Genomic DNA, 20,738 nt, shown 5'->3' on the forward strand with positions numbered 1-20,738 from the left:
GAGAGGGAAGTTAGCTACTCATAGCTTGAAAAGTACTCAAAAGTGGAGTGTAAAAGTGGATCTAAAACTAACTGCTTAACCCCTCTTCAGTACTCCTTGGGGGTATTTATACTACTCCTAGTAAAAATAAAAGAATTACAAAACTGAAAAAGGGAAAATTACATTTTGGAGGGAAAGAAAACACTCAATAAGCATGACTTCTTAGCTGCCGTGTGGCTGGTGCTTTACCGGCGTGTCACATGCCCTTCAAACTAGCTTGGCGTGCCACGCTCAATCCTTCAAGTGGCACGCTCGTACAATTATCAACCTTGGCGTGCCACGCCTTCGAACTCAAGTGGCACGCCATAGTGGAATTCTTGTGTTGGCGTGCCACGCCTTCGAGCTCAAGTGGCACGCCCTTTGATTTTTCCACTTTCCTTTGCCTCTGGAAACTTGAACTAGCATGGCATGCCCAAGGTCTAGCGTGCCACGCCCTTGTTGTGTGCTTGGCTAAGCTCCTCTGAAAAGTTGCACTAGCATGGCACGCCCAGGGTCTGGCGTGCCACGCCCCTTTGTGAGTGAATGGTTCCTCTATTTGGCGTGCCATGCCACGAACTCAAGTGGCACACCCCAATGCTTCTTTGCCCTCTGAATGACACTGGCGTGCCACGCCTGGTTGCTCAAGTGGCACGCCTAAGTGAAGAATAGTGAATGGCGTGCCACGCCTTCGATACCAAGTGGCACGCCCCATGTAATTGGCCTCTTCCATCCTCTCTGGAAACTTATACCAGCGTGCCACGCCTAATGGTTGGCGTGCCACGCCCATGATCTTGTCTTGTTCCAGTAGTTGGCGTGCCACGTCTCGGCCTTCAACTGGCACGCCATAGTGACATGCCTGGATTGGCGTGCCACGCCTTCGACACAAAATGGCACGCCCAGTCCTTGCTTATGTTATCTTATGCATTGGCGTGCCACGCCTAGTTGCTCAAGTGGCACGCCTAAGTGAGGTTGAGAGGTTGGCGTGCCACGCTGGTATGCGAAATTGTGATCACTACTTTTCACAACTCAAATAATATCTAGTAATGGCCCCAAAGACTTGGTGCTCAATACCATGGCATAAACACAACTTCGCACAACTAACCAGCAAGTGCACTGGGTCGTCCAAGTAATAAACCTTACGCGAGTAAGGGTCGATCCCACAGAGATTGTTGGTATGAAGCAAGCTATGGTCACCTTGTAAATCTCAGTCAGGCAGACTCAAATGGTTATGGATGATATATGAATAAAACATAAAGATAAGATAGAGATACTTATGCAATTCATTGGTGAGAACTTCAGATAAGCGAATGGAGATGCTTTGTCCCTTCCGTCTCTCTGCTTTTCTACTGTCTTCATCCAATCCTTCTTACTCCTTTCCATGGCAAGCTGTATGTTCGGGCATCACCGTTGTCAATGGCTACAGTCCCGTCCTCTCAGTGGAAATGTTCAACGCACCCTGTCACGGCACGGCTATCTAGCTGTCAGTTCTCGATCATGTCGGAATAGAATCCAGTGATTCTTTTGCGTCTGTCACTAACGCCCCACAATCGCGAGTTTGAAGCTCGTCACAGTCATTCAATCATTAAATCCTACTCGGAATACCACAGACAAGGTTTAGACCTTCCGGATTCTCTTGAATGCCGCCATCAATTCTAGCTTATACCACGAAGATTCCGATTAAAGAACCCAAGAGATAAACATTAGAGCCCTGTTTGCTTGTAGAATGGAGGTGGTTGTTAGTCACGCGTTCATAAGTGAGAATGATGATGAGCGTCACATAATCATCACATTCATCAAGTTCTTGAGTGCGAATGAATATCTTGGAATAAGAACAAGCTGAATTGAATAGAAGAACAGTAGTAATTGCATTAATACTCGAGGTACAGCAGAGCTCCACACCTTAATCTATGGTGTGTAGAAACTCCACCGTTGAAAATACATAAGAACAAAAGTGATCATTGGCTTCGGCCCCAAAGAGGGAACCAGAAGAACCAAGATGAAAATACAATAGCAAAATGTCTTATTTATAGAGAACTAGTAGCCTAGGGTTTACAGAAATGAGTAAATGACATAAAAATCCACTTTCGGGCCCACTTGGTGTGTGCTTGGGCTGAGCATTGAAGCATTTTCGTGTAGAGACTCTTCTTGGAGTTAAATGCCAGCTTTTGTGCCAGTTTGGGCGTTTAACTCCCACTTTGGTGCCAGTTCCGGCGTTTAACGCTGGGAATTCTGAAGGTGACTTTGAACGCCGGTTTGGGCCATCAAATCTTGGGCAAAGTATAGACTATCATATATTGCTGGAAAGCCCAGAATGTCTACTTTCCAACGCCGTTGAGAGCGCGCCAATCGGGCTTCTGTAGCTCCAGAAAATCCACTTCGAGTGCAGGGAGGTTAGAATCCAACAGCATCTGCAGTCCTTTTCAGTCTCTGAATCAGATTTTTGCTCAAGTCCCTCAATTTCAGCCAGAAAATACCTGAAATCATAGAAAAACACACAAACTCATAGTAAAGCCCAGAAAAGTGAATTTTAACTAAAAACTAATAAAAATATACTAAAAACTAACTAAAACATACTGAAAACATAACAAAAACAATGCCAAAAAGCGTACAAATTATCCGCTCATCACAACACCAAACATAAATTGTTGCTTGTCCCCAAGCATCTGAAAATCAAATAAGATAAAAAGAAGAGAATATGCAATGAACTCCAAAAACATCTATGAAGATCAGTATTAATTAGATGAGCGGGGCTTTTAGCTTTTTGTCTCTGAACAGTTTTGGCATCTCACTCTATCCTTTGAAATTCAGAATGATTGGCTTCTTTAGGAACTCAGAGTCCAGATAGTGTTATTGATTCTCCTAGTTAAGTATGATGATTCTTGAACACAGCTACTTTATGAGTCTTGGCCGTGGCCCAAAGCACTCTGTCTTCCAGTATTACCACCGGATACATACATGCCACAGACACATAATTGGGTGAACCTTTTCAGATTGTGACTCAGCTTTGCTAGAGTCCCCAATTAGAGGTGTCCAGGGTTCTTAAGCACACTCTTTTTGCCTTGGATCACAACTTTATTTCTTTCTTTTTCTTTCTTTTTCTCTTTCTCCCTTTTTTTTTCGTTTTTTTTCTTTTTTTTCGCTTCTTTTCTTTTTTTTTTTGTATTCACTGCTTTTTCTTACTTCAAGAATCATTTTTATGATTTTTCAGATCCTCAGTAACATGTCTCCTTTTTCATCATTCTTTCAAGAGCCAACATTCATGAACCACAAATTCAAAAGACATATGCACTGTTTAAGCATACATTCAGAAAACAAAAGTATTGTCACCACATCAAAATAATTAATCTGTTATAAAATTTAAAATTCATGCAATTCTTCTCTTTTTCAATTAAGAACATTTTTCATTTAAGAGAGGTGATGGATTCATAGGACATTCATATCTTTAAGGCATAGACACTAAGACACTAATGATCATAAGACACAAACATGGATAAACATAAGCATGAAAATTCGAAAAACAGGAAAATAAAGAACAAGGAAATTAAAGAACGGGTCCACCTTAGTGATGGCGGCTTGTTCTTCCTCTTGAAGATCTTATGCAGTGCTTGAGCTCCTTAATGTCTCTTCCTTGTCTTTGTTGCTCCTCTCTCATGATTCTTTGATCTTCTCTAATTTTATGGAGGAGGATGGAATGTTCTTGGTGCTCCACCCTTAGTTGTCCCATGTTGGAACTCAGTTCTCCTAGGGAGGTGTTGATTTGCTCCCAATAGTTTTGTGGAGGAAAGTGCATCCCTTGAGGCATCTCAGGGACTTCATGATGAGTGGGGTCTCTTGTTTGCTCCATCCTTTTTTAGTGATGGGCTTGTCCTCATCAATGAGGATGTCTCCTTCTATGTTGAACCGGCTTCCCTCTTGAGTTTCTCTTCCATTGAGCGCCATCTTCGCAAATGTTTATGAGGACTTGGTCCAACCTTTGATCAAAGTTGACCCTTTTTGAGTTTGAAAGGGATCTGGGGGATCACCTTCTTCAAGGCCACAACTTCATAGAAGTGGTCTTGGTGCACCCTTGAGATGAGTCTATCCATCTCCCATGACTCAGAGGTGGAAGCTTTTGCCTTCCCTTTCCTCTTTCTAGAGGTTTCTCCAGCCTTGGATGCCATAAATGGTTATGGAAAAACAAAAAGCAATGCTTTTACCACACCAAACTTAAAAGGTTTGCTCGTCCTCGAGCAAAAGAAGAAAGAAGAGAGTAGAAGAAGAAGAAATGGAGGAGATGGAGGTGGCTTTGTGATTCGGCCAAAAGGGGGAGAAGTAGTGTTTAGGGTGTGTGAAAATGAAGGAGTGAAGATGGGTTTATATAGGGGTGGAGAGAGGGGTAGGGTTTGGCCATTATGGATGGGTTTGGGAGGGAAAGTGGTTTGAATTTGAATGGTGAGGTAGGTGGGGTTTTATGAAGGATGGATGTGAGTGGTGAAGAGAAAGATGGGATTTGATAGGTGAAGGGTTTTTGGGGAAGAGGTGTTGAGGTGATTGGTGAAGAAGAAGAGAGTGGGTGGTGGGATAGGTGGGGATCCTGTGGGGTCCACAGATCCTGAGGTGTCAAGGAAAATTCAACCCTGCACCAAGTGGCGTGCAAAAATGCACTATGTGCCAATTCTGGCGTTAAACGCCGGGCTGGTGCCCATTTCTGGCGTTTAACGCCAGGTGCTTGCCCTTTTCTGGCGTTTAACGCCAGTCTGGTGCCCCTTTCTGGCGTTAAACGCCCAGAATGGTGCCAGACTGGGCGTTAAATGCCCATCTGCTAGCCTCACTGGCGTTTAAACGCCAGCAAGTTCTCCTCCAGGGTGTGCTATTTTTCTTTCTGTTTTTGCTTTTTCAATTGATTTTGTGACTTCTCATGATCATCAACCTACAGAAAACATAAAATAACAAAGGAAAATAGATTAAACATAACATTGGGTTGCCTCCCAACAAGCGTTTCTTTAATGTCAGTAGCTTGACAGAGGGCTCTCATGGAGCCTCACAGATACTCAGAGCAATGTTGGAACCTCCCAACACCAAACTTAGAGTTTGAATGTGGGGGGTCAACACCAAACTTAGAGTTTGGTTGTGGCCTCCCAACACCAAACTTAGAGTTTGACTGTGGGGGCTCTGTTTGACTCTGTTTTGAGAGAAGCTCTTCATGCTTCCTCTCCATGGTGACAGAGGGACATCCTTGAGCCTTAAACACAAAGGATTCTTCATTCACTTGAATGATCAATTCTCCTCTGTCCACATCAATCACAGCCTTTGCTGTGGTTAGGAAGGGTCTGCCAAGGATGATAGATTCATCCATGCACTTTCCAGTCTCTAGGACTATGAAATCAGCAGGGATGTAATCGTCTTCAATCTTTACCAAAACATCCTCTACAAGTCCATGAGCTTGTTTCTTTGAATTGTCTGCCATCTCTAGTGAGATTCTTGCAGCTTGTACTTCAAAGATCCCTAGCTTCTCCATTACAGAGAGAGGCATGAGGTTTACACTTGACCCTAAGTCACACAGAGCCTTCTTGAAGGTCATGGTGCCTATGGTACAAGGTATTGAAAACTTCCCAGGGTCCTGTCTCTTTTGAGGTAATTTCTGCCTAGACAAGTCATCCAGTTCTTTGGTGAGCAAAGGGGGTTCATCCTCCCAAGTCTCATTACCAAATAACTTGTCATTTAGCTTCATGATTGCTCCAAGGTATTTAGCAACTTGCTCTTCAGTGACATACTCATCCTCTTTAGAGGAAGAATACTCATCAGAGCTCATGAATGGCAGAAGTAAATCCATTGGAATCTCTATGGTCTCAGTGTGAGCCTCAGATTCCCATGGTTCCTCATTGGGAAACTCATTGGAGGCCAGTGGACGTCCATTGAGGTCTTCCTCAGTGGCGTTCACTGCCTCTTCCTCCTCTCCAAATTCGGCCATGTTGATGGCTTTGCACTCTCCTTTTGAATTTTCTTCTGTATTGCTTGGAAGAGTACTAGGAGGGAGTTCAGTAATTTTCTTGCTCAGCTGTCCCACTTGTGCCTCCAAGTTTCTAATGGAGGACCTTGTTTCAGTCATGAAACTTTGAGTGGTTTTGATTAGATCAGAGACCATGGTTGCTAAGTCAGAGTGGTTCTGCTTAGAATTCTCTGTCTGTTGCTGAGAAGATGATGGAAAAGGCTTGCCATTGCTAAACCTGTTTCTTCCACCATTGTTGTTGTTGAAACCTTGTTGAGGTTTCTGTTGATCCTTCCATGAGAAATTTGGGTGATTTCTCCATGAAGAATTATAGGTGTTTCCATAGGGTTCTCCCATGTAATTCACCTCTTCCATTGAAGGGTTCTCAGGATCATAAGCTTCTTCTTCAGATGAAGCATCCTTAGTACTGCTTGGTGCATTTTGCATTCCAGACAGACTTTGAGAAATCAAATTGACTTGCTGAGTCAATATCTTGTTCTGAGCCAATATGGCATTCAGAGTATCAATCTCAAGAACTCCTTTCTTCTGATTTGTCCCATTGTTCACAGGATTCCTTTCAGAAGTGTACATGAATTGGTTATTTGCAACCATTTCAATTAGTTCTTGAGCTTCTGTAGGCGTCTTCTTCAGATGAAGAGATCCTCCAGCAGAGCTATCCAAAGACATCTTGGACAGTTCAGACAGACCATCATAGAAAATACCTATGATGCTCCATTCAGAAAGCATGTCAGATGGACATTTTCTGATCAATTGTTTGTATCTTTCCCAAGCTTCATAGAGGGATTCTCCTTCCTTCTGTCTGAAGGTTTGGACTTCCACTCTAAGCTTACTTAATTTTTGAGGTGGAAAGAACTTTGCCAAGAAGGCATTGACTAGCTTTTCCCAAGAGTTCAGGCTTTCTTTAGGTTGTGAGTCCAACCATATCCTAGTTCTGTCTCTTACAGCAAAAGGGAATAGCATAAGTCTGTAGACCTCAGGGTCAACCCCATTAGTCTTGACAGTGTCACAGATTTGCAAGAATTCAGCTAAAAACTGATGAGGATCTTCCAATGGAAGTCCATGGAACTTGCAATTCTGTTGCATTAGAGAAACTAATTGAGGCTTAAGCTCAAAGTTGTTTGCTCCAATGGCAGGGATAGAGATGCTTCTCCCATAGAAGTCAGGAGTAGGTGCAGTAAAGTCACCCAGCACCTTCCTTGCATTGTTGGCATTGTTGTTGTTTTCGGCTGCCATAGGTTCTTCTTCTTTGAAGATTTCTGTTAGGTCCTCTACAGAGAGTTGTGCCTTAGCTTCTCTTAGCTTTCGCTTCAAGGTCCTTTCAGGTTTAGGGTCAGCTTCAACAAGAATGCTTTTGTCTTTGCTCCTACTCATATGAAAGAGAAGAGAACAAGAAAATGTGGAATCCTCTATGTCACAGTATAGAGATTCCTTGAGGTGTCAGAAGGACAGAAAAATAGAAGAAAAAGGTAGAAGAATTCGAACTTAGTGAGATAGAGTTCGAATTGTGCATTGAGGAGGAGTGTCACTCCATAATTAGAAGGATGTGAGAAGAGGGGAAGAGATTTTTTTTTTCGAAAGTTAAAAAGATTTAAAAAAAAACATTTTGAAAAACTTGAATTGATTTTCGAAAACTAAAAGTGGAAAAGAAATCAAGTGATTTTTGAAAAAGATTTTGAAATTAGAAATCAAAAAGATATGATTGAAAACTATTTTGAAAAAGATATGATTTGAAAAACAATTTAAAAAAGATTTGATTTTAAAAATTAATGACTTGCCTAACAAGAAAAGATATGATTCAAACATTAAACCTTTCTCAACAGAAAAGGCAACATACTTGAAATGTTGAATCAAATCATTAATTGATAGCAAGTATTTTTGAAAAAGGAAAGAAATTGATTTTGAAAACATTTGATTGAAAAGATATGATTTGAAAAAGATTTGATTTTGAAAAACTTTGAAAACTTGAAAAAAAAATTGAATTAAAAACAGAATCTTCCCTCTTGTGCCATCCTGGCGTTAAACGCCCAGAATGGTTCACATTCTGGCATTTAACGCCCAATGCTCTACCCTTTTGGGCGTTAAACGCCCAACCAGGCACCCTGGCTGGCGTTTAAACGCTAGTCTGCCCTTCTTCACTGGGCGTTTTGAACGCCCAGCTTTTTCTGTGTAATTCCTCTGCTGCATGTACTGAATCTTCAGTTCCCTGTACTATTGACTTGAAAATAGAACCAAGATCAAATAAACAACGCATGCAAGACACCAAACTTAAAATGAGACATTATACTCAACAAGAAACATAAAATATTTTTGGTTTTTATGATTTTGTAAATTTTTTTTGTTTTTTTTTTCGAAAATTAAGTGGAAGCAGAAAATAAAGGTATCAAAATTCTTAATGAGAATTCCAGGAATCATGCAATGTTAGTCTAAAGCTTTAGTCTAAAGGAATTTCTTAAGAACTCTAAAGCTTTAATCACCTCGAAACACTAGAATTCATTCTTAAGAACTCTGAAAAATACCTAATCTAAGCAACAAGATGAACCGTCAGTTGTCCATACTCGAAACAATCCCCGGCAACGGCGCCAAAAACTTGGTATGCGAAATTGTGATCACTACTTTTCACAACTCAAATAATCCCTAGTAATGGCCCCAAAGACTTGGTGCTCAATACCATGGCATAAACACAACTTCGCACAACTAACCAGCAAGTGCACTGGGTCGTCCAAGTAATAAACCTTACGCGAGTAAGGGTCGATCCCACGGAGATTGTTGGTATGAAGCAAGCTATGGTCACCTTGTAAATCTCAGTCAGGCAGACTCAAATGGTTATGGATGATATATGAATAAAACATAAAGATAAGATAGAGATACTTATGCAATTCATTGGTGAGAACTTCAGATAAGCGAATGGAGATGCTTTGTCCCTTCCGTCTCTCTGCTTTCCTACTGTCTTCATCCAATCCTTCTTACTCCTTTCCATGGCAAGCTGTGTGTTCGGGCATCACCGTTGTCAATGGCTACAGTCCCGTCCTCTCAGTGGAAATGTTCAACGCACCCTGTCACGGCACGGCTATCCAGCTGTCGGTTCTCGATCATGTCGGAATAGAATCCAGTGATTCTTTTGCGTCTGTCACTAACGCCCCACAATCGCGAGTTTGAAGCTCGTCACAGTCATTCAATCATTGAATCCTACTCAGAATACCACATACAAGGTTTAGACCTTCCGGATTCTCTTGAATGCCGCCATCAATTCTAGCTTATACCACGAAGATTCCGATTAAAGAACCCAAGAGATAAACATTAGAGCCTTGTTTGCTTGTAGAACAGAGGTGGTTGTCAGTCACGCGTTCGTAAGTGAGAATGATGATGAGCGTCACATAATCATCACATTCATCAAGTTCTTGAGTGCGAATGAATATCTTGGAATAAGAACAAGCTGAATTGAATAGAAGAATAGTAGTAATTGCATTAATACTCGAGGTACAGCAGAGCTCCACACCTTAATCTATGGTGTGTAGAAACTCCACCGTTGAAAATACATAAGAACAAAAGTGATCATTGGCTTCGGCCCCAAAGAGGGAACCGGAAGAACCAAGATGAAAATACAATAGCAAAAGGTCTTATTTATAGAGAACTAGTAGCCTAGGGTTTACAGAAATGAGTAAATGACATAAAAATCCACTTTCGGGCCCACTTGGTGTGTGCTTGGGCTGAGCATTGAAGCATTTTCGTGTAGAGACTCTTCTTGGAGTTAAACGCCAGCTTTTGTGCCAGTTTGGGCGTTTAACTCCCACTTTGGTGCCAGTTCCGGCGTTTAACGCTGGGAATTCTGAAGGTGACTTTGAACGCCGGTTTGGGCCATCAAATCTTGGGCAAAGTATGGACTATTATATATTGCTGGAAAGCCCAGAATGTCTATTTTCCAAAGCCGTTGAGAGCGAGCCAATTGGGTCTCTGTAGCTCCAGAAAATCCACTTCGAGTGCAGGGAGGTCAGAATCCAACAGCATCTGCAGTTCTTTTCTGTCTCTGAATCAGATTTTTGCTCAAGTCCCTCAATTTCAGCCAGAAAATACCTGAAATCACAGAAAAACACACAAACTCATAGTAAAGCCCAGAAAAGTGAATTTTAACTAAAAACTAATAAAAATATACTAAAAACTAACTAAAACATACTGAAAACATAACAAAAACAATGCCAAAAAGCGTACAAATTATCCGCTCATCACACGCCTTCGACTTCAAGTGGCACGCCCAGTCTTCAATTGCCTTCAGCCCCTTCTCTGGATCATTGTACCAGCGTGCCACGCCAGGCTGCTCAAGTGGCACGCCCATGTATTTGTGTACTCTTCAAGCTTGGCGTGCCACACCTGGGTATTCAAGTGGCACGCCAAAGTGATTTTTTGGAGCTAGCATGCCACGCCTTTGACACCAAGTGGCACGCCGTAGTGGAGGTTCTTCTTGATATGGTGAGTTGGTGTGCCACGCTCCTTTGCTCAAGTGGCACGCCCATAGTAGTTGATGGGTCAGGTGTGCCACGCCCAACCTGGCGTGCCACACCCCTTTTGTATCCTCCATTTTGCTCTCTGGAATTTTGTACTAGTGCGCCACGCCCAGTCCCTGGCGTGCCATGCCCACATGCATGCTTGGATCTTCCTTCTGGAATTTAGTACTAGTGTGCCACGCCTAGCTCCTGGCCGTGCCACGCCAGTGCATTTTTGCGGCGTTTAATCCAAGTGGCACGCCAGTTTCACACGCCCATCATTTTTTTGTCTTCTTCCCATTTTTGATGCTTTTTTCACCTGAAATTCATCACAACTCATCTCAAAGTAGTGTACCATAATATTCATCAAATAATGCATGAATTTTACTGATCAAATGAGATTTGTGCTCTTTTATGGTCTTCTTTATGCAAGAAAGAAGGGTAGATGATGCAAGTCATCAATAAGATGACCTCACTTGAAGATAAGATAAAGATAAGATAAGATAACTAAATTATCTTATCTAATAAGATCACTCTACGCCATTATAAATATACTGGAGCACCCAGGTATAACTCATACTCTGATTCTACGAAAAACCTACTTAATACCCTATATAACTTAAGCATCAGAGTCCCTTGCAGGTACCACCACCCTCCCGTGACGAAGGATCAGCACCACCACCAAGTTCAACAAGTCAGACACGGCGGCTCTGGCCAACATCATCAAGTCAGACTCAACAGCGCCGACTAGTATAGAAGATCTCATCCGAGATCGACCTACAGTTTCAGGTAACCCTCGGAACAACCGGGTTAAAGCATCAAGTGCAAGATGCGAAAGGAGCTTGGGCTGACGAGCTTCATCAGGTCTTGTGGGCTTATCGGACCACTCCACATTCCACAACGAGAGAATCACCCTTCCGACTTGCATATGGAATGAAAGCAGTGATCCTCATAGAAGTAGCTGAAGAATCACCTAGAGTTTTATTTTACAATGAAAGAGCTAACACCCAGGCTCAAAGAGAAGAGTTTGGATTAAAGAAGAAGCTATGAAGCAAAGGATGGCTCTAAGGTACAATAAAAAGGTGATCAAGAGAAACTTCACCACCAATGACGTCATCCTGATTCAGAACGACATCGAAACACAAAAGTCGAGTGAAGAAAACCTAGCTACAAAAGGACCTTACAAGATAGTAGAGGTCCTAAGCAAAGGTTCCTATAAGGTGTTCAACCTCTAAGCGTAGGAGCTCCCAAGGTCTTGGCACGCTTGTAACCTAAAAAGGTACTATAGCTAAAAAGCCTTGTACCTAGGTACAGTCTTTTACCCGATAAGTAAGGACTTTTTAATGAGGCACCAAGACAAGGGCTAGATGTAAGAACCAAATTTTTCACGGATAAAATAATTTAAATGTCCAAATTAAATTCTGGAAAGTTTGGATGAGAATTTGAGGATTTAAATATGATTTTTGGACTCCGTAGATTTTTCTGAGTCAGAAAATGTATTTTCTGCGAAAAACTGTGAAAAATTGTGAACTGGCTATCGAATCGGTTGAACCGGCTCAAGTCTGCCTGGCGCTACGTGAGAAAAAGTGAAAATAGTCCAAGACCTTAGAAAAATATTAGAAGTTAAAAACCGGGCGTTAATTTTAAAGGTTTGGCCCGAAGTTGGGCCAAACGGGCTGAAAATGCTAACGGATTGGACCGGGCCCAAATTGGGCCCAAACCTAAGTTTTGGCCCAAGTTGAGAGAGGAGAGGAGAAAGAAGAACACTATTCACCTACTCCTTCAAAGCTCCATAACTTTTTATCCGGAGCTCCGATTGACGAGGCATTTGCGGCCACGTGAAGCTCTCAACGAGCTCTTCCCTTCTATTTAAAGAAATCTGTTAAGATCTCTCTCTCCACGCTCCAGTTTTGTGCCCTAAGTTCTGTTTATTTTTGGGTTTAGTTTTTTAGTAAATTTTTGTGGTTTTGCTTGTTTAGGTGATCTCTAGTGGCGGGTAATTGATGGATTTTACCCCTACTCACATTGGATAAGGTAAGATTTCACTAACCCTTGTGTTTAGTTATTTTATGTATCCTTGGTTTTGATTTTGGTGATATATGTGTTGTTAGTTTGAGCTTTGGTGTTTGTTGGAATTGGTTGAGGCTTTGGATCAAGTTTGGTGGTTTTGTTTTAGTGTTTGGAGCATTTGAGAATCGGCCAAGGTATGGTTTCGGTTTCCTCTATGTAGTATATAATATTCATGGACACTTAGGCTAGTGACCCATAGGATAGGTTTGAATTAATATGGTTGATGAGTATTGAATGTTATTGTATGTTGCTTTATGATGAATTGATGGTTGTTGAGTTTTAATTATGATGATTGATAATGATATGATAAGGATGAATGAATTGTGAGGTTAAGAAGTGGATTGTGTTAGTATATATGATGATAATGATGATGATTTGGTAAGGTAGTTGGAAAAGTATTAATGAGAATTGATTTTAATGTGATTTATTGATGTGGAAGTTGAGGATGATGAATGGTAAAGGAAATTGTGGTGTGCTTGGTATTATATGACATAAAGAGTTAATATTGATGAGAAATGAAGTTTGGAATGGTTTGGTATGGTTTTGGTTGTGTTTTATGAGAAATTGAGGTAATGGTTATATTAGGTAAAAGTTGGTTTTTGTTGAACTTTGTATGATCATAACTTTTGCCTCGGTTTTCAAAATTGGGTGAAATTTGTTTAGAATTAAAGATCTTTGAAAACCCTTTAAATCGATATGAAGTTTTTGAAAATTGGAATTTTGTAGAGGAAGTTATGATCATTCAAAGTTGGTGTTAAAAATCTGAAATTCTGCAAGGTTGCAGAATTTCATGATTTCTGATATGTGCGGGCGCACACCCTTGTGCAGACGCACACCCTGCGAAAATTTTGACCTGTGCAGACGCACACACACTTGTGCGCATGCACAGGCAGGGAAGTGCATTTTGTTTGCAGCGCTAGCACAGCTTGTGCGCGCGCATATCTAAGGAAAAATTTCAATCTTTGCGGACACATAGGCCTGTGCGGACGCACACGTTGGGGAGTCCAATCTATTGGGGAAACTGGCACAGGTTGTGCGAGTGAACAGATTTTTGTAAAATTTGATGCCTGTGCGTACGCACACCCCTGTGCATACGCACACCCCTGTGCGTACACACACATTTTAAAACTCTCAGAAGTGTGCGCACGCACACACTCCTGTGCGGCCGCACATGCCCAGTTTCACAATTTTAAACTTTGTTTTCAACTATTTCACCTTTCCAACAAGGTTGTAAGCTTCTATAACACCATTTTAAGGCTTTTGAGCTTAATTTTAAGTATGGGAATATGGGAAATATGCTAAGGGTTTTAGTCGATGACTATTATGAAATATTATAGAACGAAGGCTTAGGTTTCTGGTGTACTGAGGATAGGTTAGTAGAGTGAGAATGAAGAATGGAAATGTTGAAATGACAAGTGGTTGAGATGAATCGAGGACTCTGAATGAGATGTTGGATCCATGATATATTGAAAATGTTTTGAAAACCACTACACTACTTTTTATTGAAACTATGAGATGTTATAAGCCCGGGCAGGGGCTGAGGTTGGATCCCACCTGTTCGAGGTAGGGGCGGCGGCGTAAGGGCGGTGGTTCATCCCGCTTGCGTTGAGATGTGAGGTCTGTGGCAAGAGTATCCCGCTCGCATCTCTTCGGATCTATAGGGCGAGCAGGCGCCGGTACCTAGACAGTGATCCGGGCACTATATCTCGAGGGTTCCCATATGAGAAATCCGAAGGGCGACGTCTCCATAGAGATATGTCGGGTTAGCAGTTAAACCGACAATGTGATATCACAGCTAGTAGGGCAGGCATTCATCATTTGCATTTTCTATCTGTCTGTATTCTTTGTTTACTTGTAATGGCTTGCCTAATTGAATAATATGCTTACTTGCTATCTGAATTATTTGCTTTATATGCTTCTACTTGTGCTTTACTTGCATTGTATATTACATGTGCTTTTTACTGGTTTTGAGGAGGTTTGGAAGGCGGTGGCGATGGGATCGCATGGAGGATAGGTTGGTGAAGGCTGTGGGACAACGATGTTTGTTTAGAGTAGAAATCCCCTAAGATAGATAACCTAGTTTATTTTAAGTCAATGTTGGTATATTATGTTTAATTGTTTTAGAATGCTTTAAGCTTGAATCTTGTGATGGATATGGAGCTTAGGATTGCCTTTGGCGTCCCGGGGTCTTATATCCTACATTATTGGGCACTATTACCATACCGAGAACCTTCGGTTCTCATACCATATTTCTGTTGTGTTTTCAGATGCAGGTCGCAACCCACCTCGGTGAGTTGTTCAATTGGTGACAAAAGCGGAGGATCCGGATACCTTTTGGAGTCTTTTTATTGGTTTTATATTTATCTCTCGCTTTTGTATTTTGTTTTGGCCTAGAGGCTTGTATTTGAGAGAGAGCAAAACTTGTATAAGCCATTTTAAACTTTAGTTTCTTTTTGTCTGGATATTTGACTAGCTGGCTGATGTGCATAATCTTGATATGCTACGATTTAGGAAATTGCACGAACGGCAAAATTCCTTCCGGCAAGTGCACCGGTTATCGTCAAGTAAAAACTCACAATAGAGTGAGGTCGAATCCCACAAGGATTGGTTGAATGAGCAATTCGAATTAGAAGTTTGTTTAGTTGAGCGGAATCAACTTTTGGATGTGAATTGCATAAAGTAAATGTGACAGGAAACGTAAATTGCAAGGAATTGAAATTGCATAAACTTAAATTTCGAGAATTAAGGTGCGAGAAAGTAAATTGCTGAAATTAAAAGGGATGGGGGTGATTGCATGAATTGAAATTTGCAGAATGTAAATAGAAAGGGATAGATCAGAAATAGGGGTTCATTGGGGTCAGGAGATATTGAAATCTCCGAATCAAAACATTTTCATCTCTTCCTCAACCAATGCATTCATTGAATCTTGCTTGGCAATCTTATATGATTGGATCCCAATTCCTTGGCTCACCAATTCTCTCTAAAAACAAACAAATTCCCAATCCCTTGGTTTAAATGTTCATAAGAAGAGATGATGCTCGATCACTGATTATACCACACAGTTTCATGAACCACAATTTGGTAGGATTACATGTCACAATATCCATCCAAACCCCAATCCAATTCACTGTGAGAAAGCTTCTCTAGCATGAATCCATCATTCCTTTCCCAAGGTTCCGAAGGATTCCAATTATGGGTAGTTTCTTTCCCAAGACAACTACCCAATGGAATTAGATCGAGAAGCTTTCTAACAAAATTCAAGAGAAAAGATTGAAGAAGAAGATAAAACTATTATTGATTCATTGAATTACAATAGAGCTCCCTAACCCAATGAAAGGGGTTTAGTGAGTCATAGCTCTGAATTCAATTACAAAGTATGAAAAGATCGCCAAATGATCAAAAGTTCCAAAATGTCCAAAGGTCTCAACTAACTTCAATTCTATCCTATTTATACACTTTCTAAATTGAGCTTCTGTTGAGTTTCTTGGGCTTTGAGGCTTTTTTTTCTTGATTTCCTTTTGCTTTGGGTTTATGATCCATAATCCTGATGAGGCTGTGATCCCATTCTGTAACATTCATTGAGCAAACTTAGTGATAAACAAGTAATGACACAAGACTCAACAAATTGAAGTTCCAGACTCATCAATTCTTCCGGCCCAATCCCATAAACCATGATATTCAATTGGGTTTCATACCATAATACGTTTAAGTTAATATTTGTGCTCAAATGCTAACTTAAGCTTCAATAAATTTGGCCCAGAAACCCTTTCAAAAGGTGGTGTTTAATGTTGAAGTTTAAGTTTCAGTTTAAGGTTAAACTGAAACTTAAACGTGGAATTGGAAGAAAGCAACCCAGGAGTGTAAAATGTCAAACACGTTTAAGCTTCAGTTTAAGGTTAAACTGAAGCTTAAACGTGGAAATGAAGAAAACAACCCTGGAGGAGCAATTGGGTCGAACACGTTTAACCTCCAGTTTAAGGTTAAACTGGAGGTTAAACGTGGAAAATGAGAAGGCAACCCTGGAGGAGAGAAATAGTCGAACACGTTTAACCTCCAGTTTAAGGTTAAACTGGAGGTTAAACGTGGAAATGCTCCTGGTGCCTCTCCTGCTTCTGGCGTTTAACCTCCAGTTTAAGGTTAAACTGGAGGTTAAACGTGGAATTGCTCCTTGGTGAGAAAAAGTGTCGAACACGTTTAACCTCCAGTTTAAGGTTAAACTGGAGGTTAAACGTGGAAATGCTCCTTTGGTTCAATTATCATTCTGGCGTTTAACCTCCAGTTTAAGGTTAAACTGGAGGTTAAACGTGGAAATGCCTCTTAGTGCCTTTCTCATTCTGGCGTTTAACTTCCAGTTTAAGGTTAAACTGGAGGTTAAACGCCAGTTACAGCATTTCCTCCTTTCTCATGATTCTGGCTTTTAAGCTCCAGTTTAGGCTTAAACTGGAGCTTAAACTCCACATTTGATATTCAAGTTTCCTTTATTGATTTTGTTGCTTCCTTGCCTAGCCTCTTCTTCCCTGAAATCATCCAAACAATTGCATCAAAGTCTTGCAAAATTTCATGAGAAATCATCCATTCATAGCATTCAAGTAATATAACTAAAAACTCATGGAATTTGCATCAAAATCATACTGTTTGGATGGTTCATTGCTTTGTTGTTCATTTAACCAATCTTGGTTACTTTAAGCTCAAGAAAATGCATAAAACAACTAAAACTAACAGAAAAATGCTAGTGAAACTAGCCTAAGATGCCTTGGCATCACAACACCAAACTTAATACTTGCTTGTCCCTAAGCAAGTCCTGAGATATTTGAGAAGAAAGTATGAAACAGAAAGCAATGACATTGGCTATATTAGTAAGCATTTAAAGTTCATCAGAAGGGTTTTATGCAGAAAGTTGCAGCATCACTTTTTCATTCTTATCAGGGAGGATTATCACTTTTTCATTGCATCCATCAAACACTGCTATGGCCTCTTGTTATTCTTATGTCCTTGGCACTTTTTCTTTCTTTGTTTTTCTTTTTCTTAGAGCTCCTTTGCTCCTTGTTTGCTCAGTGTCATGTGTTGCACAAGCCTTTGGCATTTTCTTTTTCTTATCAGCGCAGTACACATATCCACTACAGGCATTTTAGTTCACATTTCTTTTTGAGACATTGGTGCCCAGCACCTCTTTGTGTAACTAAATGTTTTGTAGCTAGGTTGCTCTTGATAATGGACTTTTGGTTGATAATCCCGGGTTAGTTAACCCAAGTTACCAAGTGTTGAAACACTCCACAGAACCTATTCATCCAAGCAGATCCTAGTACATAAACACCACAGGCATATGTCTCAAAAGTTCAAACCATTGGTGCCTAGCTTTATTTTCTTAATTCTTTTGCTTTTTGGTTGCCCTTTTTCAGTGGCTTTTCTTTTTCTTTTTCTTTCTTTTTCATGGCCAAAGACATTTATTCATCAAGATCCATAGACAGTATTCAACTTCTACACAAAAAATGATAATTCTACACTCAATTTCCAGTGAGCTAACTAAACAATCAAGCATGCATACCACCACTTAATTCTACTTGATTTGTCACTAATTGAGCCAAGTTATTTTTGTTCAAACTTTTCTTTTAACTTTTGAAAACAGAACAAGCATGGCAAGCATTTGTTTAAGAAGGTGGAGTTATATCCAAACATCTAGGCATTCACTTTATTCAAAGCAATAAACAGACAAACATACTAAAACCTTCCATTAAAACTTAAATGACTTATAATGAAAGAAAGCTCATAAAGACCATTCACAACTATCATTTGATTATTAAGGAACGAGACCACCTCTTATTTATTGCTTGGTTCTTCTTGATTTTTGGGATCCTGCTTCTTCTTGCTTCTTACCTCTTTTTGACCACTTGTACTTCCCTTGTCTTTTTTTATGAGCTTTTTCCAGAATCCCGCCTTTTTCATTGTTTCTTCCACTCCTTTTTCAAGGACCATTGCCTTGTTTATTTCTCCTTCTTTCCTCCCTTTGAAATACTCATCAAAAGCTGGGAATGCTGGGTCCATCTTGTGTAGATGTTCCCCTATGTAGTTAAGCTTGATTTGAGAACTGATGTTGTAATCAGCTTAAACTGAGTATCTTGCATTCTACAAAGTGGTGGCTTCCTTGATTGCCAACATATTGGCATCTTGGTGTTGGCATACATGGCTGAGGGATTCCTGTAATTGTAAATTCTGTTCCCTTTGCAAATCTAAGAATCTTGATTCAAAGTTCCTTTGCATGTCCATCATCTTTAGGTGAAAGTCCTCTTGCCTCTCTTGAGATCTCATGTATTGTTGAGACATTCCTTCTATGATTTCCTGCATTCTGCTCATATCCATGGGGTCTCTGGGAACTTGTTGCCTTCTTTCTGGAATTCCTTGCTCTTCTTGCTCTTCTTCTCCTTCTTCTCCTTCTTCTCCTTCTTCTCCTTCTTGCTTTGCTTCTTGTTCTGTTCCTGCTTGTTGCCCTTCTTCATTTCTTCTTTTTGTATGTCTTGGAGCAACTGGGCCAAGAGTCATTCTGTACGCAGTTATGGCCATTCCAGGATATAGCCAATTAGGTCTTTCATCTTCAAGTGGTACTTGGGCATCGATGCATAGTCTAATGATGGTGCTAGGGAAGTGGAGCCAGGAGTCATGGTCACTTTTCTCACTAAACTCTTGTATCTGTTCGGCAATGAGTTTATGAACTTTGATCTCCCCTCCCACCATAATGCAATGTAGCAAGATGGCTCTTTTAGGGACTATTTCTGAAGAGTTTGCAGTGGGTAGGATGGATCTCCTAACTATTGCATACCACCCTTTAGCTTCAGGTGTTAGATCTCCCCTTCTCAAGACTCTTGGAGCCCCTTTTGTTTTTCTCACCCATTCAGCTCTGATGGCACAAAGGTCTTCAGCAATAGTCGAATAGTCAGGTTCTCCCATCATCCTTTCCTCATAACTTGCTTGGCTGAAACGTATGTTTTTCAGGCCAAGAGTTTTCATGATTGCTTTGGGGCTGAAGTCAACTTCCACCCCTCTCACATAGCTTTTGTATGTGGGTTCCTCGGTTGTATCCTCCCTCACTGCATTTGCATAAAACTCCTTCACCAGGTTGATGTTGATTTTAGTGATTGGCTTAGTTAAGAGCTCCCACCTCCTCTTTTTGATCTTCTCCCAAATACCTGGAAACTCATCCTTTTCAAGGTCAAAGGGGACCTCAGCTAGTACCCTTTTAGGTCTCATCCATTCGGCTTGAATCTCATGGAAAACTGATTTGTATTTCCATGCATCATATTCCCTTTCCTCCTCTATTGGCTCCTTATCCTTTCTTCTTTTGTGGCTAGATGAGGCTGCCATTGGTTCCTTAGTTTTGGCAAGTGACAAGCTAAAGTTGACACGGTGAAGTGAGAACGTGTTGTTAGAAGTGTGGTGAGGTTGTTTTCGGCAAGAGGTAGTTGTGCTATGATGAAAGAAAATGTGCAAGAAGGAGATTTGGTGGTGTGGAGCTCGTTCCCCAATTGGTTCTTTATAAAGCACGCAAGTGAAAAATGGACGGCTAGGGTGAGTTGTGAAGGATAGCTTGATGGTAAATATTTGAATTAGGGAAAAGGACGAATTGCTTTTCACTTTCTTGGAAGTATTCTGGGTGCATTAGGTTGTACATGTAGCCATCTTTTCATGCAGAACTTCCTTTTTGACCAAGAACCGTGCCTCCCCCCTTGTCTCTTTCCTCCATTCTTATCCTTCCTTTTGTACCTGCACACACAAACAAATTTGCTATCATTTTTCGGTCCATGTGAATAATGAATAGTACTTGCACATGTTTTTCATTCTTTTTGAATTGTAAATCAATGATTGTCTTCATGAGCTTATAGCCGTGACCTTTGTATGTATGCACACTTATTACTGGACACCAAACTTAGTGTTTGGTAATGTCTCCTGATGATATGAAATCCATGTTGGTTATCCTTAATAATTGTGCATAATTCTAATAAATCATAGTCACTTTGGCTCTTTGCTCCTAAACAAATTTACTACCTAAAGTAATTGAAATCAAAGTATTAAAACGTGCACATGGTATACTTGTCATGAATTTCTAAATCCAAAGGAACTTCTTGCTTTTTGTTAACTGTGTTCCAAGAGGAACACCAAACTTAATGTTTGGTTGTGCACCTTGAATGAAA

The 20,738-nt window shown here is 40.7% G+C and overlaps 1 non-coding gene across 1 annotated transcript; it reads left to right on the forward strand.

Moving 5' to 3' along the window:
• The first annotated feature begins 6,731 nt into the window (after positions 1 to 6,731).
• On the forward strand, positions 6,732 to 6,835 carry LOC130954199 (small nucleolar RNA R71). Its single transcript, XR_009076220.1, has one exon. It is a non-coding gene; the product is annotated as a small nucleolar RNA R71 (small nucleolar RNA).
• The last annotated feature ends 13,903 nt before the right edge of the window (positions 6,836 to 20,738 follow it).

The sequence above is a fragment of the Arachis stenosperma genome, chromosome 1 (assembly GCF_014773155.1).
Source record: "Arachis stenosperma cultivar V10309 chromosome 1, arast.V10309.gnm1.PFL2, whole genome shotgun sequence".
In the NCBI taxonomy this organism is placed as follows: domain Eukaryota; kingdom Viridiplantae; phylum Streptophyta; class Magnoliopsida; order Fabales; family Fabaceae; genus Arachis; species Arachis stenosperma.